The sequence below is a fragment of the Felis catus genome, chromosome B1 (genome assembly GCF_018350175.1).
Source record: "Felis catus isolate Fca126 chromosome B1, F.catus_Fca126_mat1.0, whole genome shotgun sequence".
NCBI classification, from domain to species: Eukaryota; Metazoa; Chordata; class Mammalia; order Carnivora; family Felidae; genus Felis; species Felis catus.
In genome coordinates this window covers 26,915,931-26,942,099 of record NC_058371.1, presented here as the reverse complement: position 1 = coordinate 26,942,099, position 26,169 = coordinate 26,915,931, and the positions used below count along the sequence as shown (strand labels likewise).

At 43.0% G+C, this 26,169-nt stretch overlaps 1 long non-coding RNA gene across 1 annotated transcript in view; it reads left to right on the top strand.

Moving 5' to 3' along the window:
- Positions 1-26,169, top strand: part of LOC105260481 — a 95,500-nt gene that overhangs the window by 66,814 nt on the left and 2,517 nt on the right. The window contains exon 6 of the long non-coding RNA XR_006596392.1: positions 18,290-18,485. This is a non-coding gene — a long non-coding RNA (uncharacterized LOC105260481). The remainder of the gene's footprint in view (positions 1-18,289; positions 18,486-26,169) is intronic.

Sequence of the window (26,169 nt, the reverse complement as noted above, 5' to 3'; positions counted from 1 at the left end):
TAAGGATCTATTTAAAGCTGATAAGAAATAAACTTCAATTGTTGCAAAAACTACTCTTTTACCATCCCTTTTTGTTACTGATGTTACAAATTACTTCTTATATATTGTGATACATTAATATGTTTTTATAGTTATGGTTATTTTTGTATTTTAAAATTTTTTTACTTTATTTATTTTAGAGATAGAGGGTGTGTAAATGGGAGAGATGGGCTGAGGGAAAGAGAGAGAGAGAGAATCTTTAATCAGGTTCCATGCTCAGTGTGGAGCCCTACCTAAGGCTTGATCCCATGACCCTGGGATCATGACCTGAGTCAAATCAAGAGTCGGACCGTCAACTGACTGAGCCACCCAGGCACCTCTATGTGTTTTTTTTTTTTAAGTAGGCTTCATGCCCAGTGTGGAGCCCAAAGCAGGGCTTGAACTCACCACCTTGAAATCAAGACCTGAGGTGAGATCAGAGTTGGACGTTTGACTGAACCACCCAGATGCCCCTATTCTTGTATTTTAACTGCATACATCAATTAAAAGTGATTTATGTTACCACCATTATAGTATTATAGTATTCTGTATTTGTGGATATATTTACCTTAACCTGTGAGCTTTGTGCTTTCATATACTTTCATGTTGATATTTAGCATCCTTTCATTTCAACATGATGGACCCTTATTAAACACTTCTTATAAGGCATGTCTAGTGGTGATGAATTCCTTCTGGTTTTGTATGCCTGGTAAAGTCTTTATTTCTCCTTCATTTCTGAGGAACTGTTTTGCTGGGTATAGTATTCTTTGTTGGCAGGATGTTTTTCTTTTATCACTTTGAATATATCATCCTATTCCCTTCTGGCCTATATAGTTTCTGCTGAGAAACTAGCTGATAGTCTTATGTAGTTTCCCTTGTATGTGACAAGTTGGTTTTCTCTTGCTGCTTTAAAATTTTTCTCTTTGTTTTTTTTTTTTCATGTTTGAGAATTTGATTATGATGTGATTCAATGTGAACATTTTGGGGTAAATTATTTTGGAGTTCTTTGGGCTTCTTGAATCTGAATGTCCATTTCTTTCACGAAAGTTGGAATGTTTTCAGCCACTATTTCTTCAAATAAGTTTTCCACTCCTTTCCTCTCTCTTCCACTTCTGGGGATCGCATAATGCGTGTGTTTATCCACTTGATGGTGTCCCACAAGTCCCATAGGTTTTCTTCACTTTTCATCTTTTTTTTTTCTTTCTACCCCTTCTCTGACCAGTTAATTGCGAATGACCTATTTTTGAGTTTACTGATTCATTCTTTTGTTTGATCAAGTCTGTTGAACCCCTCTAGTGAATTTTTCAACTCAGCTGCTGTATTTTTCAGCTCTGGAATTTGTTTCATTCTTTTTTTAAAATATATTTTCTATATCTTTGTTGATATTCTCATTTTTGTTCCTGAATCATTTTCCTGAGCTCATCAAACTCCTTTACGACAGCTATTTCAAATTCTTTTTCAGGTAATTTAAATACCTTCCTTTTTTTAGGGCTGGCTTTCAAAAATGTATTTCCTTTGACTGGATCACAGTTTCCTGTTTCCTCTGTGTTTGTATTTGAAAAAACAGCCACCTCTCCCAGTCTTTATGGATTTGCTTCATACAGGGAAAGATGTTCGCCAGTCAGCCCACCTAGAGATTCTGGGGGCCTCACAACACTTTTCTGTGGCTGCATCCCTTCTGGACTTGTGTCCAATTCCAATTAGTTTCCAATTAGAAGGATTTGCCAGTTTCTTTTTGCAGGAGCTCATAATCTCTTACTCCCTCTATGTCTGTCTGCAGTATTGCAGGTTGTCTGGAGCTCCCACACACCGCCCAGCTCGCTTTTGTTCTCTGCAGCCCTCAGGCTTCTGGAGCATTCCAGATCTGTCATTACTCTGGGTCAGGTGACACAGAAATCCGTCCCTCAGGCAGCCTGGGAGAAGCCAGAATATTGGACACAGGGTCCATTCTAGTCTCCCTTCCTTCTACTCCAGGGAGAGCCCACTGAGCTGTGTCAGTCTCCATCTGCTATACTCTGCCTCCTTTGGAGCTGCAGCAGACTCCCCAGATCTCTTTTGTTTCCAGCAGCCCCCAGGCATCTAGAGAATGTAGGGCTCCAATAGTGCTCTGACACAGGTGAACCAGGAAGCAATCCCTTGGGAAGCCCTCTGAAAAGGTGAAAAATTAAATGCGTGCTCCAAATCTTCCTCTCTTCCGGGACAAGTTACAACAATGGGGAGGTTCCTCCAGCTGCTCTGTGCTGAGCAGAGGGGAAGGGCAGGATGGGGGGGGGGGTGTGAGTGAGTGAGTGAGTGATAGCCCAAACCTTTACCTTTGTTTGCAGCTGCCTCCAGCTTAGCACCCTTTCATGTTAAGTGCTTAGAATCAGGCAAGGCAGAAACTAGTCCCTCAAGCAGCCCCTGGAAAGTCTGAATGTTAGATACATGTTCCAGTCTTCTATTTCCCTTCCCCTGGAGAAGGCAGGAGCTGGGAGTTTCTTCAGATTGCACCAGGCTGATCTGGGCAGAGGGGAGGGAATATGGTGAGTGAGTGCTGAGAATTTTCCTCCTGGCTGTGATGTAGCTGGTTTCACACTTCCCTGAGGTGCAGGGGCCTCTTAACTATTTTCTAGACTATTCACAAAGGGAGTTGATCCATGTATGGTTGTTGAATTAGTGTCTTCTTGAGGGAAGAAGAGTGTAGGGGTTCCTCTTCCCCCAATTTTCTCACCATGTGTGTACTTTAAAATTATCTAGTAATCAAGAGATGCCTGGGTGGCTCAGTAGGTTAAGCGGCTGACTTCAGCTCAGGTCATGATCTCTTAGTGGGTTTGAGCCCCGCGTTGGGCTCTATGCTGACAGCTCAGAACCTGGAGCCTACTTCAGATTCTGTCTCCCTCTCTCTCTCTGCCCCTCCCCCACTCATGCCTCTGTCTCTCTCTCTCTCTCTCTCTCTCTCTCTCAAAAACAAATACACATTAAAAAAATTTTTTTTTAAATTTTCTAGTAATCACATTAATAAGTAGCTTTAAAAAATTATCCCAGCAGGGCACCTGGGTGGCTCAGTCGGTTGAGCATCCGACTTGGGCTCAGGTCATGATCTCACAGCTTGTGAGTTCAAGCCCCGCATCGGGCTCTGTGCTGACAGCTCAGAGCCTGGAGCCTGCTTCAGATTCAGTGTCTCCCTCTCTCTCTGCTCCTAACCCACTTGTATTCTGTCTCTGTCTCTCTCAAAAATAAATAAACATTAAATATATATATGTATATATATATATACATATATATATTAAAAAAAATTATCCTAGCAGTCCCCGTAGAAGAAACAAATGAAATTAATTTTAATAATGTGTTTTAGTTAAACCTCTGTATCCTAAATATTATTATTTCAACATGTCATCAATAGAAAATTATTAATGAGATAATTTACATTCCATATTTTGTACTAAGTTTTTGAAACCCAGTGTCTATTTCAGCACATTTCAATTTAGACTAACCACCTTTTAAGTATTCAAGAACCACAGGTGATTAGTAGCTACTATATTGGACAGCATAGATTTTTAATATAAAAATTATTCTCATAAACAAATTTAAAAGACAACCAAAATAATAATTTGAAGACCACTCAGAGAGGAGAACATCTGAATGATCATAAACATGGAAAGATATTTTCCTTTTATGAATAGGGAAATACAAATTAGAGCAATAAGATACTAGCTTTCATTTACTGGATTATCAAGGAGTTTAAGGGAGAAAAAGCATTGTGGAACTTTTGCATGGCTCTGTCTGCCTTTTTTCCAACAGAAAGGAGCATTCTTTCCCCCTTCCACCTGAAAATGAGCTAATTTGCACTTATGTCTTTTTTGGAAAGTAATGATAAGATGGTCATATTAATTTGTTTCTTGTAATTGTGATGAGCCTCTGATGTAATCATTTGATTGATCAAATTTCATCAGAATCTAGGGGTTTTTTTTTAAGTGTATTTATTTATTTTGAGAGAGAGAATGCGAGCAGGGGAGGGACAGGAGAGGGAGAGAGAGAATTCTAAGTGGGCCCTCACAGTCAGTGTGGAGCCCAGTGTGGGGCTGGAACCCATGAAACAAACCATGAGGTCATGACCTGAGCTGAAACCAAGAATCTGACACTCAACAGACTGAGGCTCCCAGGCGCCCCATCAGAATCTAGTTTTTAAAAAAATTTTTTTTTAACCTTTTATTTATTTTTGAGACAGGGAGAGACAGAGCATGAACAGGGGAGGGTCAGAGAGAGGGAGACACAGAATCTGAAACAGGCTCCAGACTCTGAGCTGTCAGCACAGAGCCCGACGTGGGGCTCGAACTCACGGACCGTGAGATCATGACCTGAGCCGAAGTCGGACGCTTAACCGAAGTCGGACGCTTAACCGACTGAGCCACCCAGGCGCCCCCAGAATCTAGTTTTTAAAAAACAAAAATAGGGTCTAAATTTGACCTCGAATTTCTCACAAAATTAAGTATTCGTCTTCGGTAGAATTTCCACCTGTCTATACTTGTAGTGAATGATCTGTAAACAATTACATACAGGACTCAATCTTGGGAAGATTCCTTTTATAAGCAATCCCTTTAAATACTATCATAATCCTTTTGAAAATTCAGGCATCCGCAGAGTGAGTATTTTTATACAGGGGCTCACCTACAATGGGAAAATGTTTCAGGCTACCAGTTTTAAGATCTGTCCACACATCTGCCTGTGGTTGGTCTTAGTCCAGCAGAGCCATTGATGAGAACAAGAATTCCTTTTGGTGGTTGAATAAAAGGAGGAAGGGAATTGCCCTTAAAATAAAGACAAAAAGAAAAAAGAAGGGAAATGTTTTATCCCCTGGGTATTGTCAGGCGAGAAGAGACCGGAACACAACCACGCTGAAGAAGGGATGTCATTGAAACAAGAAATCTGGGCCAGAACTGGGGCGCAAGGAATTGTGGGAATCCAATGCTTCTGAATATCACTTAAAAGGGCTCTACCAGGCGCACACACCTTAAAATTATGTTCCTAATTGTTCTGCCTTTTCTTTTTTTCTTTCGCAAATCACAAAGAAGGAGGGGGAAAAAGGCCCAGCAGGAAGAGTCAGCTGCTGAGCCTGTTAGGAGAAGAAAGAGTATGGATATGATATTAATTTTGCTTCATTATCTCTCCCTCTACCAACGGCAGCCTGGCAGGCGGATGCTCTGCCCAGAAAATCTGAGGAATTTTGACCAGCAATAGCAGTTTGTCTGGTGAGGCCGTATGATCTAAAAATCTCCATGAACAAGGAGAGGACAAAGAAACAAAAGCCTGTATTATTCCCATCAATTCTCCAAGGCAATGGCTCGCCAGTAGATTGGGGAAAGATAACAGCTTTGCTCTCCACAGCCGCATTCAGCTTCCAGAGTACAGGTACATTAAAGAGAAGCCGAAACATGTACCGTGATTACTTCTGGGGAAGAAAACAGGCTTCAAGCTGTACTTACATCAATATCTGTAGCAAGGGAGGTTATGCACAAGCTATTGTACTTCCCTCTCTCTGCCTGTCTCTCCACCACACATACACACACTCACACACGTGGGCCCAGAGGACCATGATTCATTGTTCAGAGCACGGAGATTCTGATCTGCCTCTCGTGCACTGCAAATGCCAGGGAACGCGAATTCCCCATTGAGACAAAGAGGCGCAGAGTTCATTTTTCTGAGAACATCACGTCTTCCCGGGAAGACAGAAAGAGTGGTCCATATTTTTCTGTTGTTACTAAGTGGGAGTACACATACCTGCCTAACCAGCTAGCTTTGGGGCTGCTTCTGTGTTTGACTGAACATCATGGTAAGCATGCCAGCATTTCCCTATTTTACTTATACGTATTTATTTTTTTAAGATTTTTAAAAACGTTTATTTCCTTTTGAGAGAGAGCGCAAGCAGGGGAAGGGCAGAGAGGGAAAGGGAGAAAGGATCTGAAGCGGGCTCTGCTGACAGCAGAGAGCACGATGTGGGGCTTGAACCAACGAACCGTGAGATCATGAGCCGAAGTCAGGTGCTTATCCAACTGAGTCCACCCAGGCGCCCCCCCAGCATTTCCCTATTTTAGACAGTTCACACATGCCATCACCACTTTTCAGCTCAGACAACCACCTCATCTCCAAGGGTCAAAAGTCATGGCCCTGGGTCCCTTCAGGCAGTTTAGTAGCTCATGCCTAGCAGTGCACCTTAGCGGTCTGGTCTTGTGGTTTCTTCTCACCGAGCAAAGTCACTGGACTGCTAAAGGAAGGTGTCAGCTCCTGCCTCTGCTGACCTCTTTAAGATCATTCACTCTCTGGGGCGCCTGGGTGGCGCAGTCGGTTAAGCGTCCGACTTCAGCCAGGTCACGATCTCGCGGTCCGTGAGTTCGAGCACCGCATTGGGCTCTGGGCTGATGGCTCGGAGCCTGGAGCCTGTTTCCGATTCTGTGTTTCCCTCTCTCTCTGCCCCTCCCCTGTTCATGCTCTGTCTCTCTCTGTCCCAAAAATAAATAAACTTTGAAAAAGATCATTCACTCTCAGTCCTACCTCCCTCACTAGTCAGCCATGATGGGTGTACAGGAGACCATGACTAGAGTGGGCACATTGGTCGGTGGGGTCCGGGATGAGCACAGCTGCTATAAACCCACTCAGTGTCCAGAATCTGTGTTCTGAGCCCTGCGCATTGGCGTGCCTGTGGGGTTGAAGACACCCCTTGGTCCCTGAGATACTGCCTCTCCCTGCATCAGAATCATTTAGGCTGTTGTTTCTAATGCAGGTCCCCGGATGTCACCTCAGCTTTGTTACCCAGGCAACTTACCCAGAAGTAATTTCTTATCCCATAAGGATGGGCCTGGAAGTCTGTATTCTATCAGAAAGGGGATAGCCAATGAGAAGCAGTCTAATGCAATGATTCAGAACTCAAGCTCTGATGATTACCCATTCCTTCCATTGATATTTGTATGATCTCTGGGGAAATTACTTACCCTTCCTCTGCCTCATCTGTCAAGTGGTGATAACGGCCTTCATATCCACCTCATAGAAGGACTTACTTAGTAAGTCCATATTAACGTGCCTAGAACAGTGCCGGGGACATGATAAGGCTTACTACATGCTAGCTATTACTATTACTGTATAACGAGCACCCCTATAATTCTTTAAAATCAAGTTTGAGGGGCGCCTGGGTGGCGCAGTCGGTTAAGCGTCCGACTTCAGCCAGGTCACGATCTCGCGGTCCGTGAGTTCAAGCCCCGCGTCGGGCTCTGGGCTGATGGCTCGGAGCCTGGAGCCTGTTTCCGATTCTGTGTCTCCCTCTCTCTCTGCCCCTCCCCCGTTCATGCTCTGTCTCTCTCTGTCCCAAAAATAAATAAACGTTGAAAAAAAAAATTAAAAAAAAAATAAAATCAAGTTTGAGATCCACAGGTCCAGTTTGCTCATCGTGGACTCTACATCTGCTTTTCTGCTCAGCCCTACAGAGGCTTCCTAGGCTTGGAGCTCTGTGTTGTTTTCCCAACCTGTTTTCCTCAAACATAGACCCCCTTAACTCTTGTCTTTCCAATCCTTCACTGGGTACCAGGGATAAGTATCTTACACGGTTACTGCTTGTCCTTCAGTCAGAATGGTCTGGCCACAGAGAACAGGGATGCTGCTGGTTGCCTGAGGCGTACCCACTCTCCATGTGGGGAGAAAGGAATTTTCTGTAATTGGGGCCCAACTATAAAAATGGAAGTCCCTAATTGTCCCTGAATTATGCAATTCAGTGTTGATAACCATACAATCCTAGCAGAAGCTACTTTGGACACAGCACGTTAGAAAAAGGCCCCTTCTCTTAGAGCCTTGCCGTTGGGGTGACAAACTGTCCCACTATCCCCTAGACTGTTCTGGTTCTAGCACTGAAATTCCTGGATCTCAGGAAACCCCACAGTCCTGAAGAAACCAGTAAGGTTGGTCCCCTGTGTCCCATAGATACTAGGTTGGGTCTCCAGGAGAGACTAAATAGAAATGCTCAGTTGAGGTATTCCCAGATGGCTCAGTCGATTAAGCGTTGGACTCTGGATTTTGGCTCAGGTCATGATCTCACCGTTCGTGAGTTCGAACCCCACATGGGGCTCTGCGCGCTCAAGGCGCAACCTGCTTGGGATTCTCTATCTCTGCGCCACCCTCCCCCTCAAAATAAATAAATAAACTTAGAAAAAAAATGCTCAGTTGGACTCCCAGCTGTAAGGCAGGGGCTTAACTGGGGTCTTGCCCGGCCATACTAACCCTCACAAGTGCAAAGCTCAGAAGAGCCTCCTGATTGTGCTGGTTTAGATCACCAAGGTATGGAAAACACACTAGCACTTTTTGTTTGCGAGGCTGACCTAGAGCAAAATTAGACTGAATGCCTCATGTTTTCTGTAACACAATAGGGATCTGAGGAACTCCACAATATGGTGCTTTGTGTAAGGCACTCGGAACTTGTATCCTCCAGTCTGTCATGTTTTCTGATGTGAATAACAGCAAGAGCTATAAATATCAATTCTTCCCCGCGTCTGGAGATTTATATGCTGACTGCATTTCAGTTGGAAGACGGCAGGAGGGTTTGCTTTCCTATTTTCCCAGAAGAGGAGATTTGGGAGGGGAAGAAACAAGGATCTAGATTTTATAGAGTTGTAGAAATTACAAATGTTGCCAAGGTAGTTAATCAACAACCAAAGCCAACATAAAACCTCATCCTGTGCCTGCGCGTGTATCCCTCTAACCCCAGTGGGTGTGAGTAATAATATCGACATGAAGCAAATTACCTGAAGGAAATTGCCTGAATGGGACCGCTATAGCAGGGGGGTAGGGCTTACTTAATTAAAGCACAGTTTAATTATTGCTATAACTTAAGGAAATGGAGTACCATGCAATAATATGGGGGTATGAGAGGTTTGAGCCTTGTCGGATAACAATTAATTTCAAATAGTTTGGGGAAGAGGGAGGCATGATTAAATACAGGAGCAGCTGACAAGTGAATCATCAGGGAAGTGAGTTTCTAACTAAATGGAAATGAGTCTAAGAGGAATGGGGGCGGGGAATCATTATGGCCAAGCTGGGGAGAAGAGGGAGGATGGTCTCTGCCTCAGAATAGCAGCCCAAAGGCTGAGTTCTGGGTTCTGTCTCTTTAATGGGATGCTCGGTGTGCTCCCAGGTGCGGTGCAGGACGAGTGCTCCCAGGTTGGGTCCAGGAAGTGGTAAGCTTGTTGCCTCAGCAGGGCTGCTCACAAAGGCAGCCCCTGGGGGTGTCCTCTGTCCTTGAGCTCACACTTTGCTTCAAGCCACCACCTAAGTCCCTGCAGCATCCAGGGAGCCACAGAGCCCTTGGTCCAAAATGCAAATCGGGCCCGCCCTCTCCCCTGCCCAGTTCCGGGCAATCGTGTTCTCCACCTGGCACTTCCAGTTTTTCCTTGTTTTGATTCATCAACTTGGGAAAGAACATTCTCTTTTCTTACCTACCTCAAAAGAAAGCTGGAAGCTAAAACAACATATAAAGCTACCAGCGAGGGAAGAGATGTATCCAGCTAAGGATGAAGATGAGAGTAAGAATATAAGGTATTGTCTTTCGTTTGAGAGAATTATCCCAAGTGGACGAGAACCAGAAGAAATTGGGGGGAAAGCCCTTAATCCACTCAAGAATATATATATATATATACACACATATATATACATATATAGGTATATACATATATAGGTATATAGGTATATATAGGTATATATATATATATACACATATATATACATATATAGGTATATACATATATAGGTATATAGGTATATATAGGTATATATATATATACACACATATATATACATATATAGGTATATACATATATAGGTATATAGGTATATATAGGTATATATATATATATACACATATATATACATATATAGGTATATACATATATAGGTATATAGGTATATATAGGTATATATATATATATACACACATATATATACATATATAGGTATATACATATATAGGTATATAGGTATATATAGGTATATATATATACACCTATTCCTAAAATAAAACTACGCGGATATACTTTTTCAATGTAATTTATTATTTTGGAAGAATTCAAAGCTGCCAGAAATCTCGAGAGTAATTCAGAGAATTCTCGTATATGCTTTACCCCAATTCACCAATTTGTTAGCGTTTGCCTCGTTCGTTCTCTCTCTCCCTCTCTCTCTCCACACACACACCACACACGCATTATTATTTGGAGCAGGTTAACAGCATCAATGTGCTTCAGAACATCTATGTGTATTTCCCAGAAACACAGTCATTCTTTTACGTGGAAAAGAATGGAAATTTAACATCGACTCATACTCTATCAGATACATATTCCAATGTGGTCAATTGTTCCAATAATGAGTTTTATGCAGGTTTTGCCTCCAATTTAATAGACACAGTCCAGGATCAGGTATAATGTTAAGTTGTCATGTCTCTTTATTCTCCTTAATGTGGAATTGTTTCTCAAGACTTTCTTTATCTTTCATAACACTGGCATTTTTTAAGAGAAAAGGCCAGTTATTTAATAGGATGTTTTTCACTATGGGTTTGTCTGAAGTTTCTTCATGAGTAGATTCGGTTTATGCACCGAAGGCCAGGATACCACGAAACTGAGGCTGTGTCCTCCTCGGGGGTTGGTTCCAGAGGCACACAGACCCGTCGGCCCATTGCCAATGTCGCCAATCCAGTTTCTCTGCTGTATAATTATTGTATTTCCTCTTACAACGAATAAATATTCAGTGGAGAGACACATCAACACCAAATAAATATCCTGCATCTCATCACACTCCCTTTCGGCCCCATCAGATTTAGCATCTATTGATGATTCTGGTCTGAAATAATCTTTATTGTGATCTTGGCAAAACAGTGCTTTGCAACCTCTTAACTCCCTACACATTTATCAGTTGGCAGGGGTGATACAGGTAAAAATCACTATTCTTTTAAGTTTATTTATTTATTTGCGGGGGGGGGGGGGACAGACAGACAGACAGGGAGGGGCAGAGAGTGAGGGAGAGAGAGCGCATCTGAAGCAGGCTCCACAGGGTCAGTCCAGAGCTTGATGTCAGGCTCGAACTCATGAGCCGTGAGATCTGAACCGTGAGACCATGACCTGAGCTAAAAAAGCATATTTCAGTGGATGGAATTTAGTGGAAATAAGGTAATGTTTGAAGTCCTACAGACTTCAGCTCAAATTCCTTCCACAAGTTAAAAGCTATGAAGCCTTGGGGCGCCTGGGTGGCGCAGTTGGTTAAGCGTCCGACTTCAGCCAGGTCACGATCTCGCGGTCCGTGGGTTCGAGCCCCGCGTCGGGCTCTGGGCTGATGGCTCAGAGCCTGGAGCCTGTTTCCAATTCTGTGTCTCCCTCTCTCTCTGCCCCTCCCCCGTTCATGCTCTGTCTCTCTCTGTCCCAAAAATAAATAAAAACGTTGAAAGAAAAATTAAAAAAAAAATAAAAATAAAAATAAAAAATAAAAGCTATGAAGCCTTGAACCACTCCCCCATCCTCTCTGATACTGAGTAAAGTAAAATAATAAAACCCAATTTGTAATCTTATAGTGATTAGAGAATGTATGTAAAAGAACCTGACATATAGTAGGTACTCATTCTAAGTAGGATGTCATTGTTTCTGCTCTTAACTTTATGATTTCCCTCCTTGGGATGACTTTTTCTCTCTCTCAGAAATCTTAACAGCTTAATATGTTTTTTCTTCTTTAATTGAACAATTAAAGTTTATGAATTTATTTCTTAATCATGCTTGGCCTCATTTCATCCTTTGATATGTATTCATTATTTACATTATTTTCAAAATGGTATGTTATTGTATTATCAATTTCTTCCTTGGTCCAATGGTTATCAGAAGATTTTTTTTGTTTAAGTTCCAAATGCTTCTGTTGTTTTTTGTTTTGTTTTGTTTTTGTTTTTGTTTTGTTTTGGTTTTTTTTGGTTATAATTTAAACAAATTGCTTTTAGTTTTATTGAACTGTGATTAGAGAATGTGGCCTGCCCAATTTCTAGTCTTTTGAATTTATTGATATTTTCTTTATTTTCAACCATATGATTAGTACTTGGTCAATGTTCTATGATCTCTCAAAAAGATCTATTTTCTGTAGAAGAGAAGAGTATCAGGGGTCTGAGCTAGATTCAAGTTCAGGTTCAATAATGCCAGAGCACGAATCCGAGCAATACCAGCCATGTGCCACATATATATGGCAAGAAGCCTGTGGCAACCTGAAATCTGTCCACAATGGCATTTAGTCAAATAGAGGCACATCTAGTGGGGTGAGGTCAATCCAGATTGCTGGGTAGAATTAGTTAAATAAAAGTACCATAGAAGAGAACAGCATTAGGCATGTGGGTTGGACTCGGCATCAGACTCTGACCAGGGAGCTGCTCTTCGGGACAAGACTGTGCCACCAGGTGCGGGCACCCAGGAACACTGTTGTGCCCAAGAATTTAGATAATGTTCCTGAGAGCTCCCTCTGTGGCTCCATGGTCTGGAAAGTGGAAGTTAAAGCACTGTTACCTGAGTCAAAGAAATGCTACTGTTTTCTTCTCTCCTCCACGGAAAGAACATCTAAAGAGTGGGTCACTACTACAACAGGGCAGACTCATAACTTAGGGTGATCGGTGAAGCTATATAACACGGGTGTGAACTGTACTCGAGACAACCCCCTTCCTCTGGCAGAGGAGAGGCCTGAGCGCTGGCCATCCGCAGAGGAAGGCAATATTGGGACGCTAACAGTCAAGGTGGTCGGAGATGATGTGCACTGAACACCCATTTTGGAGTCAGCACTTTGTATGCGTTACCACAGAGTTATCATTATTATCCCATTTTACAGATTAGGAAACCGAGGCTCAGATAAGTGAAGTATGTCTTTTCTTAAGAGAACTAAAGAGCTAAGGATTGAAGTTCAACTCCAGAGCCTTACCTTTCACACTGTGCTGCTTCCTTCCTAAAGACACAGGGACTAGTTTTTACAGGACCACACCGACCAGCCCATCCTTGGAAAGATTATAAATATATATGTTTGCATATACGGTTATGTAAATATATACAATATTATTTTGAAAGTTATATTATGCAAATACATTCTTAAATTTCAGGGGCATCAGTTCTGTCATCAAGTGATGTGGCTTGTAAAAATTGTGTTTTTGCAATATCTCCTTTCATTTAATGGTTTTCTCTAGGTCTTTTGTTGCTGCTTTTTTGGATGACAGTTTACTATTGTTAAGTCTTTAGTACTTTTCTCGTGTTTTTTTAAATAGAAGTGTTATTTTACACACCGATCATACGATACATATCAAAAGTACACACACACATGCACACATATTCAGAGGTTTTTCCACATCCCGTCACCCCTGTACTTTATGCACTATCACAGTTGTGTGTACTCTTGACTAGGTGTGAGAAGATCATATGTCATCTTATATTCTATATTATAAACAAGAGAAGTAGTATTTCTCTATATAAGCTCTACTTTCTTTTAAATGTAAACACGGGGGCACCTGGGTGGTTCAGTCAGTTAAATGTCCCACTTTGGCTCAGGTCATGATCTTGCGGTTCGTGGGTTCAAGCCCCGTGTTGGGCTCTGTGCTGACAGCTCAGAGCCTGGAGCCTGCTTTGGATTCTTTGTCTCCCTCTCTCTCTCTGCCCCTCTCACACTCTGTCTCTGTTTCTTTCTCAAAAATAAATAAACATTAAAAAAAATTTAAACCGTAAACACTTATTCATTGTCTCTAAAATCTGACTTATTCCATAAATATTCATTTTAATGCATTTTTATCATACTTTTCAATGGTTCCTAGCTAACTGAGTTGTCACTTTTTTGTAGTAAAGGGACTTGGATAATTTTGGGTGTGTGGATGTGCCAGGGTGGTTTCAGAGCCTGATGTAATTTCATATTGTCCCATAACATTTGTATTAAAACATATTTGTTACCTTCAAACATACAATGGCATGGAACTTTTGAATTTTTCCTACAATGCTCAGAAATGTCAGAATCAATCCAGGTAAGTTACTGAGCAAAGATGTCCAAAACACCACACCAAGTTCCAAAGAAACCATTGGGTGATGATTCACAAAGTGCCTCTATTCTTGCATGATTACCTTCATTTTCCAATAGGCTTTCAAGTTCCTTCCATGCTATCAATGAATAAGCGTATGGAATAGGGATAGGATCTGGGCTTGGGAGGTGTTATTGTAATCCTAAACACTCTGCAGCCCCTTGTTAAATAGTTGATGGGCTGCTGTAGGAAGGAGCTTCTGTCTTCCAGGATCTTCCTTATCCAATGGGTCATAAGTACTAACACTCATAGCCATTGGAAATATTGAACACTTTGACACAGCTGTTGTTGACCTGTCAGCAGGGATCTGAATACTTCGGCACATAAAGGTTCCTGAAGTTCAGAAGTGCTGTTTAGATCAAAATTCTCTCATGTGTCAAGACCAGAGGCCGATGTTCGGATGCAAGATTGCCTTGTCCGACCTGCCTTTTCTGTAGATGGACCTGACTTCAAAAAGTATCTTCCAGGATAGCTTGGATTTCTTATCTAAATATTCAACACAGATAGGAAGAGATTTCCCCCAAAATAGGCATGTTGTACTGAGATGTGAATCATCTGCTCTCCATCACCCACCCTGACTTCCTCATCATAGACACATAGTTTTGCACCTCGAGCGGTGTGAGAAACTCCATTGCGTAGTTCTGGAAGATATTTGTATTATTTGTGTTGTGTAAAGATGCCACTCTTGATATATCAAGTAAGGCAAACTTTGATAGGGATCCTTCTAAGGAAGCAGAACCTGCCAGGCTTGTTGGGCTGAGACCGATTCCCTCAGCCCCTCAGATGGCACTGATCTCTTGGGAAAAGACCACTCCCCTCCTAACTCGTGACAGACATCTTTATCTGCTAAGAAGTTTGATTCAACAGGCTGGGCTCCCAGTGAGGTACACATGGTGAATCTTGGCAACTAGTTGTTTGCTTTCTCTGTAGCTCCTTTTCCGGCAGTGAGAATACTGTGTCTTAGAACACCTAGGTTCAGTACTAGGAATGTATCTAAAGTAAGTAAAGGTGATGAGTGGGTTCATGTATCTTGAGATTTCTCCCTAAATGAAGACACAGATAGAAAGAGATGAGAAGGCTGGGGAAGCCCAGAATCTGTCCCTTTTTGGATAGCTTTCAGGTTTGGCAAGTCTCACTGGCCTAGGAAAATTGGGAGAAGGCTAGAACTTCCCCCTGCCTTGACCAATGCTGGACTTTTTTTTCCTGGTTAGTTTATAAGCCAATGTCTGATGTAAATCAGTGCTCTGTATATGACTCGTCAAAGGACTGCTGATGTTACTGTTCATATTCCTCACAATTTCTTCAGCTGAATCACACCTGGTGGATGGACGTGAAATGCTTTTGCTGTCATCTTCCTCCCCCTCCTCCTCCTCCTCCTCCTCTTCTTTTTGCTGTTTTTCAGTCTCAGCGATCAAGAGAGAGAAGGGATCAAATCCTCGTGGCAGTATCTGTTTTGTCAGAAGGTTTTACTGAAAAGCTGGTGGTTGTATGCAGCAAAATCCCATGCATGGAATTATCAAGCTTATAGAATAAAATTCCTTTGACATTTTGCTCACATCTTTCCTCTTACCTAGAACACCTTCTGCAGTTTACCCGGTCAACTCCTACTTGGAAGGGCCACTTCCTGTCATCACCAGCAAGCCTTCTAAGGCAACTCCCTTTTGTGTACTGAGCTCCTGTTTGCTGCTGCCTAACCTCTGCATTAGGAAACTTCTTAGGCAAACAAGCAAACAAACAAACAAATAAGGGGTGCCCGGGGGCTCAGTCGGTTAAGCCTGCGACTTCGGCTCAGGTCATGATCTCGCGGTTCGTGGGTTTGAGCCCCGCATCAGGCTCTGTGCTGACAACTCAGAGCCTGGAGCCTGCTTTGGATTTTGTCTCCCTCTTTCTCTGTTCCTCCCCTTCTCGCACTCTGTCTCTCTGTCTCATAAATAAATAAAGGAAGGAAGGAAGGGTCTTTTCTTCCATGCTTTAGCATGTTTTGCACATACCGTTATTATAATACTTGCAATAATGTGCCATGGTTAATTTTAGGTGGGTTCTGTTGCCTCACTTTCCAGATTTTGAACTTCTAAATACTGTGTCTCATTTTCGTCTCTATGATCACAAGCTCACTCAGAAGCTGGCATACTTAACATCTGCTCACAGATGCTTGTTGAGTGGGCATGTGGGATTTTCCTCCTTGATCCTGAATGGATGTTTTTGACCCTGAGACCCAGCGATGCACGCATCTCTGCCTGAATGAATGGTACAACCTTAGAGAAGATTTCGGAGCATGCCCCAGATCAGAGGCAGGCACAGAAGGTGGGCAGGACAGTGAGGTGTCTGTTCTCCTAGTTCTTTTTTTTTTTCAAGTTTATATATTTATTTATTATGTTTTTGAGAGAGAGCAGGCAAAAGAGGGACAGAGAGAGAGGGAGAGAGAGAATCCCAAGCAGGCTCCGTGCTGTCAGAGCAGAGCCCAACCTGGAGCTTGATCCCATGAACTGCGAGATCACGACCTGAGCTGAAACCAAGAGTCAGATGTTTAGCCGACTGAGCCACTCAGGCACCCCTCCCCTAGTTCTAAGTTCGAGAGAGGAGCTACAGGTTGAAAAGGAAAGAACTGCCAACTGAGGACATGTGAGGTTCTGGGCATGGTCGTGTGACCCTGGACCTAACGAGCATTGTGCAGCACGGGCCGGGGAAGAAGGGTGTCACCCATTTCTACACTACCAGTGTGTGGCTCTAGGGGCACAGAGATGACAAGAGGGAACATCATGTCATTTGTCCCCTTAAGATGCTGCTTGCCAGAGACAGTGCTCTTAGGAGAAGAAATCTCATGGATTTCTTCAACACCAAAAGCAGTGGTGTGGCAAGGGCCAGGCTCTCAAAAAAGAGGTCGGAGGAGAGGACTGTGAGCACAGGTGAGATTCCCGCAGAGGGCTTCCAGGCCAGATGGGGGACTTGGGAACAGAGGCTGTGGGCCTGCCTGTCTGCGGATGGGGCTGCCCAGCTAGCACCACTGGGTTTAATGATAACATAACCTAATTTGTATTGTCTGATGGGCTTAGGAAAACTTGGGTTATAGAGAAATAATACCTCAACAGTTTTGAATAGAGGGCATGTATAAAATGTGAAAAATCACATGCTCACCAGAATTATGGTGTGATTCGGTGCTTTGTAGGTATGTCAAAACACTGGGCAGCTCAGGGTAGGGGCAAACTTCCCATTTCCCGTGTTTGTCACCATGGAATCAATCATCTGAGCGGGCATTGAACATGGACCGTTCACCTTGAAAGATTAAAGTCCAGGAGAAAAATGTGTTTGAGAGGACGTAGGGAAGTGACATCCTGGCTGTCCCCCCGCCAGATACTTCAAAGACGAATTTACCCTGGTGATTTAACCACAGTCCAGGGTCTGGCCTTTAGTTTTTCAGGTTCAAAAGCTGAGAAAATTGGTTTTGTCAGCACACTGAGGTAAGATCAGTTTATCGGGCCCTCAGTCATACTAACCAAGTTCACCAGAGACAGATGTGTAAATCAAAACGCCATTTTATTAATTTACAATGACAAGTAAAATCGGCCAGGAGATCAGACACACATTCTGTTTCAAGCACATTCTCTCCCTGTGGTGAAATCTACGTGGGAAGTCAAATTATCATCGGAAGACAGCCAGGCGAGGCTGGAATCTGAGCGAGAAGAGGGAGCTGGCTGTCTGCTTGGAATGTTAAATGAAGCCGGATGCTCCCTCTCCACCAAAGGGATGTATCTAGAGGAAATCAGACAGACCGCATTCTCGGGGACAGGTCACCCGCTCTGAGCACAGAGCTGAGTGTGCACAACCCCTTCCTATTGGACACTGCCTTGTCCTGTGCTGACCGCGCCCCTGGGCTGACCTGCTTTCTCCAGCTGTATCGCTTCCATTGACTAGGTTACAGCCCCGTTCTTTCTCTCCTTTGCCTTTGCTTCTACCCCTGCCTACCAGCGAGTCCGGGAAATGGACTGTTGTCCCAGAGTGACCCCGACCGAGGGTCAGCCGGGCCGGCCTGCTCTGCTGAGGTTAGAAAGCCTCAGATGGTCACAGGGATAGCGATCAGTGTGTAAACCAAACACCACGCCCCCAGGCTCTGCCCGGCAACCTTCAGGCCCGATCCAGTGGGGCAGAGGATGCTAATGAATTGTTAATGAAGGGTGATCAATGCCTTTATCTCAGAACAGGGGCCGCCTCTCCTCTGCAAACCCTCTGCTGCCTTCATTGAACCCAGAGTAAGCCGCAGGTAGGAGCTGAGTGGATGAGAGTCTCAGTCCTGGAATTCAGGCTCGTTCTCGGCATCGGCGCTCACACGTGATGTCGGAAATGCTCAGGATGTTAGCTGACGTCTTGGTGAAAGGAAAGAAGTAGCCTGAAGGTAACAGCTCTGGTTTGCTTTGTGGTGTAAGAGACATTCACTGCCCTCACTGCTTGGAGTGCCACCATTGGGTCCAATGTGTGTGTGCCCCCATCATCCCTTCTACAGATACCTCTCCTACAAGCAGAATGACCCGAGAGAGTCTTCGCTTTACTTAAGTCCCATTTTATAGATACCAGCTGCTGTGAGCCTGTCATGTGCCGGACCCTGTCCTAAGCCCTTTACGTACTAATTCATTTCAGTCCTCACAACAACCCTGTGGAGTTGGGTACTTTATTATCTTCATGTTACAGAGGAGGAAATGAGACATAGACATGTATGTAACTTGCCCGAGGTCACTAGCTAATGAGTGGCAGACCCAGAATCCAACCCGGTCAGTCTGATTCCGGAGCCTGACCCTTTACCTGCAGTGTTAACCAGAGCTGAGAGGTTTCTCTAAATGTCTCCAACCTTCCCCGTAGAATTGTTTAAATTGCAGCTGACTGTACCAGCTCTTACTATCTGAGTTTTGAGGAATCTGCTTAAAAGTTGGAGTATCTTAACAATCAATATTTAGTTCTACTAGTTGTACATACATCCTGGCAAAAGTTGCTCATTTCTGTGGCATTCGGTTAATTAAAAATGAGAGGGTTATGGGGCGCCTGGGCGGCTCAGTCAGTTAAGCATCTGACTTCGGCTCAGGTCATGATCTTACATTTCGTGATTTCGAGCCCCATATTGGGTTCTGTGCTGACAGCTTAGAGCCTGGAGCCTACTTTGGATTCTGTGTCTCCCTCTCTCTCTCTCTGCCTCTCCCCTGCTCACACTTTCATTTACCTCTCTCAAAAATAAATAAACATTAGAAAAAATTTTTTAAAAATGAAAGGATTAGGCTGCAGAATCTTTCTGTTCCCTCCCAATGTTGACTCTCTGAGTTTACTCCCATTACTACTACCTCTGTTTTATATTTGTAAGGATTTTAACAAGTTATCTAAGTTATTTTATTTTTCCATTAAATGACCATTGAATCAAGAAGTAACACTAGTGTACCATCATATTTCCAGAGATAACTGTTACGGCGTTGGGCTTAGTACGTACTGCGTACACATTTATTAACTTGAACGAATTTTCATAATTGTCCTGAAAGATGGGCAGGCAACACTATCATCTTCACTTTACAGATGAAGAAATGGAAGTTTAGAGAGCTTTAATTAATGATCTTAAATCATAGAGTTCACTCGATGCCCTTCTTTGTTCCATCCATCCCTCAATGGTGTTCTAAATGCACCTGTCCTCCTACAGGAGCCGACTCTCAAGTATCAAACGACAGTCCAGAGTGCCTTTCCTGGGCAGCTGTCTGCCAGGGCAACGATTACATTGTGCTTGGCATAATGGAACTTTTCTAGCTACTCATTTAAGAGAACAAATTGTTCTAAGGTGCGTTTTGTAGAGGTACGGATCCAGTGAATACTGTGGGTACGTGTCATTTCGAAACTGAGTAATTGGTAGCAAAAGATGAATACCTGAGTGCTTTTTGTTGACTGAATTAGAAATCCTCATGTGGAACAATGACTCACGCAAAATCACCCGGGAACTCGAAGCTCGAGTGACTCAGACTTCAACAGGGTGGAGTGTGACTGCTTTTTGTTATGGGGCAAAGTGGTCCCAGTTTCTGCAAACCACAAATCTAATGGAGATGAAATCAGCTTGTCAAGAATTGGATTCCCATTTGGATTAATTAGGGTTTTATATGTGATCATTAATGACTTTGGCCACCAAAGGTTTTCCAGAGAGATATCTGTGCGTGAAGGAAAACGAGCGCTAATGATCTTAAGGCCTAAAGTTTTATTCCCTGAGGCTCTGCTCTCTGGGAACTGTTCAGTTCCTCCAAGGTTCCAATTCTCCAGACTTCAAAAGGAATACTGGCCTCAGACCGGATGGTCCACGCAAAAATAGAGCCCCATAAATATGTCGATTCTGATTATCAGTGTGAAAAGTCTTCCTGGGCGAAGCTTGAGTGTAGTCGGGACTGGGAAATGTCTGACAAGAGGAAGGGGCTGAATGAGACGAGGAAGTCAGAGCATAACATGTAGCTTGAACTCCCACGACCCAACGAAATGAAGAGCCTGGCCATGTGCCTGGCTTCTAGGAGCCTCCATACTTGCTTTTCTTCCTGGTAAAGTGTCTAGGCTCCTCTGCAGCTGCTGTTTTTTTCTAGAAGTGCCCTTGAGGAACAAGAAACAAATATCTAGACATCATTATAACAGGCTACAGTTCACCCCATTCACCCACAGAAGCATTCACACTCATCCAACAGATGTCAAGGAAGTGCAGGGCAGGGCTATTTTGTTTTACATCTTTAGCTCTTTTCCCGTCCTCCTCAGTCCTCCTTACTATCTATGGACGGGCTCACCTTGTTTCTTCAATGGAGCTCCAGTGGGGTCCAAATAATTTTTTTAAATTAGAAAATAGTCTGTTTTCCATAAATAACAGAAAGTTTAAGTTCACAGGGCCAAGACCTGCTGAGGGGTAATATATCTAGGAATAGTATGGTTTTTTCTGTTCTTGAGATTGCGTTTTCCCAATTGTAGCTTTTAATTAGGTATTTCTAATGGGTAGGAAATCAATTGCATGATTAAGTTTTACTGCAAAAACGATGCATAATAAACCACCTCAAAACACCATGGATTGCAACAATCATGTTTTCTCATGGTCTGTGGGTCAGGTGGGGTGGCTCCCATAGGCTGGACTTGGCCCACTGGCCAAGATCAGGCTGAGGGCCCATCTGGCTGGGCTGGGGCAGCTCCACAGCTGTTCATTCTTGGGCCTGGGATGAAGGGCAGCAGCGATCTGGGGGAGGTCATTCCCTGGTGATGGAGCCAAGCAGGAAAACCAAATGCTTTCTAAGGCCTGTGGTGGGTTGAATTATGTGCCCCCCAAAGAGAGTTGAAATCCTGATGCTCCCCCTCTCTTATCTATATGAATGTGACCTTATTTTGGACATCAGGTCTTTGCAGATGTAATCAAATTAAGATGAGGTTATACTGGATTGAGGTAGATCCTAGTCCAATGACTGGTGTCCTTAAGACAAGAGAAATTTGGACACAGACACGTAGGGAGAAGACCATATGATCACGGAGACAGAGACTGGAGTTTTGCTGATACAACCAAAGTCCAAGGATGCTGGCAACTGCCCAAAGCTAGGGGAAAGACACAGAACACATTCTCCCTTTGAGTTGGCAAGAAGGAACTATCCTGTGCACACCCTGATTTGGGACTTCTGGTCTCCAGAACGGTGAGAGAATAAATTTCTGTGGCCGTGAGCTACCAAGTTTGTAGTGATTTGTTACGGCAGCCCCAGGAGACTACTACAAGGACCAAGCCTGTCATTTCTATCCACATTTTATTGGCCAAAGCCAGTCACATGGTCAAGCCAAAAGTCAAGGGCAGGGAGAACATGCTGAAGCATTGAGAGGCCATGACAAGGGTGTGGATATAGGAAGAGGTGGGAAATTCGGGGTAATTATTTAATGTATCCCACATGAGAGTCAGAAAACTTTGTATTCTAAAGTATCTTTAGGCAAGACCGTAGAATCTAATGATCATCAGTATGGGTCTGGTATGGAGAAAGTTTACATTTGAATCCTTGTTCTGACACTTCCTACTGGTGTGAACTTTGCCAAATTACTTTATCCCCAAGCATCGTTCCCTTTTTTTAGAAAAAAAATATTTATTTTTGAAAGAAACAAGTACTCACGCACGTGGGGGTGCAGCGAGAGGGGACAGAGGATCCGAGGCAGGCTCTGCGCTGACAGCACAGAGGCCGATGTGGGGCTCGAACTCACGGCCCACAAGATTATGACCTGAGCTGAAGTCGAATACTTAACTGACTGAGCCACCAGGTGCCCCTCATTTCCTTTATTTGTAAAATGAGAAAATTAATAGTGCCTATCTCACAGCACTCTTATGAACGTTACATGAACTGATGTTTGTGAAGTATCTCCGTTGACATATATTAGGGGCCAAGAAGCATTATCTGTTGGCATTATTATCACTATAATAATGTTACAGTAGAAGACTTGGAGATACAGGTGGCAGTTTTCTTCAGAGACTTCAGAAGTGAGATGAAGATTGGCTTTGCAAAGGCTGTGAGATTTCAAGTTTGATTCATGAAGCACAGTTTAAGATATGGTAATGACTCTTCGGGTAGGCGTGAGTTGTATTTCACCAGGAAAGGGAAGAGTCTACTTGCCTGGAGAATCGCCAGTTTAGGAAACTTTACACTGAGTATAAAGGAGGGAGAGAATAGGGGCTTTGTCAGGGAACTCACATGGAACAACACTGAAGGAGGGGAGAGGGAGAACCAGAAACAGTATGAGGAGCATTTGACATCTACATGCCAACGTGCAGAGCCTTGGGATGCAATGGACATAACATAAAAATACAATCTCAGGGGTTGGTTGCTTTAACCTATGGGATGGAACTCAGAATTTTAGTCGGGGGAGGGATAAATATGCCTTTTTCAAAGGAAACCAGCTTATGGGGAGAGACATGCAGTGTGGCCCTGCGGATCCAGAAATATTTACCTACTGGGGTTGCCACAGCCCCAGGGGAAGCTCATGGAAAACCTCTGGGAAGAGGTCAAGGAAGAGAGACTCAGGTGGCATTATTACATGAGTTTTATTTACATCATATGATTAGATGAAAAAAGGGAATTAGGTTGTTTTTAGCAAATGTCAGATATGATAAAGGTAATGGTGGGAGGAAGTGGAGAAACGGGAAGCACTTTAACTTCCAGGATGTGGAGGTTCCTTATCAGGCTGAAAGCAGCAGAAACAACAAGCTTTTGACCTTCCTTACAGAAAACGAAGCGAATAGGGGAACTGTTATTAGGATTTTATTTGTGCAGACTAATGAGGCATTTGTTGGGGGAAGCATATTATATGAATAAATAAGTAAAACTCACTGAGTGCTTACTATGGGCCAATCACTTATCTAAATCATTACATACTTTGGGGCCCCTGGGTGGCTCAGTCGGTTAAGTGTTCGACTTCAGTTCAGGTCATGATCTCACAGTTTGTGGGTTCAAGCCCTGCATCGGGCTCTGTGCTGACAGCTCAGGGCCTGGAGCCTGCTTCCGATTCTGTGTCTCCCTCTCCTTCTGTTCCTACCCTACTCTCACTCTGTCTCTCTCTCAAAAATAAATAAACATTAAAAAAATGTAAATCATTAGATATTTCATGATGCTTAGTCTTTGCGATGATTTTATGAGGTTAGTCCTTTTTAATCTTCATTTTATGCATGAAGAAATTGAGGCAAAAGAGGCTAAGTCAATTGCTGAAGGTCACTGAGGAGGGGGCAGAAATGATTTCAGAATGTATGTCCTTCACCCTCAAGTTATCCGGCACACCTTGCCTACAGAGTGGCTAAGTCACCACCATCTTTATGAGCACGGGAGGCTTTTGGAAGAAGGTGACCCCCAAGGGTCTAGTGGATGGTGACAGGAGCTGGCCATCTGGTGCTGAAGGACCAGGAAACCTGAGCTCAAGTGGCCTATGATGTATGATTAGGAAATGGGCCAAAATGTGCATTAGCGATCCACGCTAATCCACCCACTGAACACCTTTGTTTAAGGACTGACAAGTGTCCTCTGGTTATGTGTACTGACGTCATCACTTCCCGAACCTATTGTGCAAGTTGGTGCTTCTGGACCTTTGAAAAGGCTGTTCTGCTGCTTGGAATATCAGTTCATCTCTCCTCTACCTGGCAAACTTCTAATCTTCCTCCAAGGCTCAGGTCAAGCGGCATCCCGTCTTTTGAAGCCTCCTCTGTCTCTCTGACTAGCTGTGAGCCCTTGGGGACAGAGACAGTGTCTTCCTAACCTTCTGTGGGCTCTCTAGCACTAGCCCAGAGCCCAGCACAGGTAGGTTTCAGTGCATATCGGATGGATATACACATCAATGTAAGTCCATATGTTAGTCACCATAAACCAATCGAAATGACATATAAGCGGCACACTGGGCTATTTGTCTAGCATTTGGGAAGCGTGCTCTTGCCTATTCTAATTGAAAGGCAAAAGTTAAAGAAGCATGCAACCTATTTTCTTTTGGAAGAAAATCTGTCTTGCTGTTTTATGTGAGTGGGTAAAATATGCTTATAAAACAATCTGTTCCGAGAATGGCAAATGTTTCAGGAAAATTGCAATGGAATAAGTTCTTTGTGATTTCATTACCTAACCCTCCGTAAAAATGCCTTTGGAAAGACAAAAGATATAGATGAGGGAAATGGTTCCAAATAGTATAGAGAGAAGCAGAACAGCTGAACAGAAATTTGTCATTAAGCAAGATTTATGCAAATCTCAAGAGTGCCTTAAAAGTTAATCTTAAAAAAAAATCCCTCTAGTCTGAGCAGATTATGCTTAAGAAAATCTTTTTGGGTAAATCCATGGAAAAATTTATTTCATAATTTAAAGGAAAATAGTATACACTTATAATAGCAACTTAGGATTTCTCGTTCTAGGTAAAGTCACACCCAAAGTGTTGGTCATTGATATATCCTGCCTCTGTGTTTTCTAGGTTTTTTGTGAAGGTTCTTATTTCAGCTAAAATATGTTAGTTACGATGAATCACCCAAATTCAGTTTTCAAGCAAATTAATATATTAGAAAATAAAACTGGTCTCTTTGGAGATGAGCCAATGAAATGTTGGACTGTCAGAATTCATAGAATAGGAAATGATGAGGTCCAAATGTATATTTGCTCAGGGATGGATAGGACAAAAGCAGTTACAACAAACAAACCTCATTACTTGTTGATTCATACCCTTGCTCTAATCAGCCAAGAAGAGAATGAGGCAGCAACATGTGGACATGTGAATTTCAAGCATTTATGTATCTCATGGTTCCTGAACAAGATTTGAAAGAAGTGAGCAAAAATTTTCAAGTCCACACCAGACACATGTACTAAACAGGGCCTCTTCAGGCCCCACGTGGCTCTGTGCTGTTGTCTCTTCTCTTTGTACGGTATTTCTATTTACCCTCAGAGACTAAAATAGGCCAGCTGTAGAAATTTCAGAATTGGAAGGATTTTTAAAGATCATTACGAAAGCTACCATTTACCGAGTGCTTACTCTGTTCCAATCACTGCGAAAAGCACTTCACATGCATTATCTCATTTAATTCTCAGACCAGCCGTACAAAGTCAGTATTATTAGCTCCAGGCTTACAGATAAGAAACATATGGCTTAGAGAAGTAAATGCTCCAAGTCTTATAGCTTGTAAGTGGTGGACCTGGAATTAGGAGGCAGGTCAGACTCTGGGGTCTCCCTTGGACATGAATTCTGTATTATTAGATGCCACTACATATCTTACTAGGTGATCTAGCCCATGTTTAAGCACTCTCATGATAATGTGAGCCCTGTAAGATTAGAGACCGTATGTGCTTTTTCCTTGCAATTGTACACAACGTATACAGCAACATAGCCTTGACCACTATTCATATTTGTTGAAAGAACAAATCCCCTTACTTGCATACGAAACTTCCATGTGTTTAGAAGTTGAGGCAATCTATACAATTATATAATTCTTCTGCTCCACTGAAAAACATAGCTTGCAGCAGATGGGAAAACATAAGCCTAAAAGGATCGAGTGAGTTGACCAGTATCCCACAGCAAGCAATCCGTGGCTTACCCTACGTCACCTCTCTGCC